The 580-nt window shown below is 45.7% G+C and overlaps 1 non-coding gene across 1 annotated transcript; it reads left to right on the top strand.

Annotated features, from left to right (window-relative positions):
• The first annotated feature begins 201 nt into the window (after positions 1–201).
• On the top strand, positions 202–308 carry LOC142441910 (U6 spliceosomal RNA). Its single transcript, XR_012783189.1, has one exon. It is a non-coding gene; the product is annotated as a U6 spliceosomal RNA (small nuclear RNA).
• The last annotated feature ends 272 nt before the right edge of the window (positions 309–580 follow it).

Raw genomic sequence — 580 nt, 5'->3', positions numbered from 1 at the left:
TCGTGCTTTTCAGAAACTGTTAGCTTATGCAATATGTCAAGTAAGAAAAGCATTTTTTAACCTACCAAGGGAATAGCGTATGCAACATTCCATTCTGAAAGTTCCCAAGGTAGAGGTCAATAGCTGCTAATTCACTGATATTTTTGGTGCTGATTCCATAGACAAGAAATCAATCTTTCAAACCTAAAACTTTGGAGAGAAGTGCTCGCTTCGGCAGCACATATACTAAAATTGGAACGATACAGAGAAGATTAGCATGGCCCCTGCGCAAGGATGATACGCAAATTCGTGAAGCGTTCCATATTTTTACCAAGATCTACGGGGGGCGGCAGAGGAATGGTGTCATGCCCAGCCACTTCAGCCGGGGCTCCAAGAGCGTGGCCCGCCGGGTCCTGCAAGCCCTGGAGGGGCTCAAGATGGTGGAGAAGGACCAAGATGGCGGCCGCAAACTGACACCTCAGGGACAGAGAGATCTGGACAGAATCGCCGGACAGGTGGCAGCTGCCAACAAGAAACATTAGAACAAATGATGCTGGGTTAATAAATTGCCTCGTTCGTAAAAAAAAAAAAAAAAAAAAAA

Source organism: Tenrec ecaudatus, chromosome 2 (genome assembly GCF_050624435.1).
Source record: "Tenrec ecaudatus isolate mTenEca1 chromosome 2, mTenEca1.hap1, whole genome shotgun sequence".
NCBI classification, from domain to species: Eukaryota; Metazoa; Chordata; class Mammalia; order Afrosoricida; family Tenrecidae; genus Tenrec; species Tenrec ecaudatus.
Note: the sequence above shows the minus strand (reverse complement) of the source record. Positions and strands in the feature narration are given on the sequence as shown.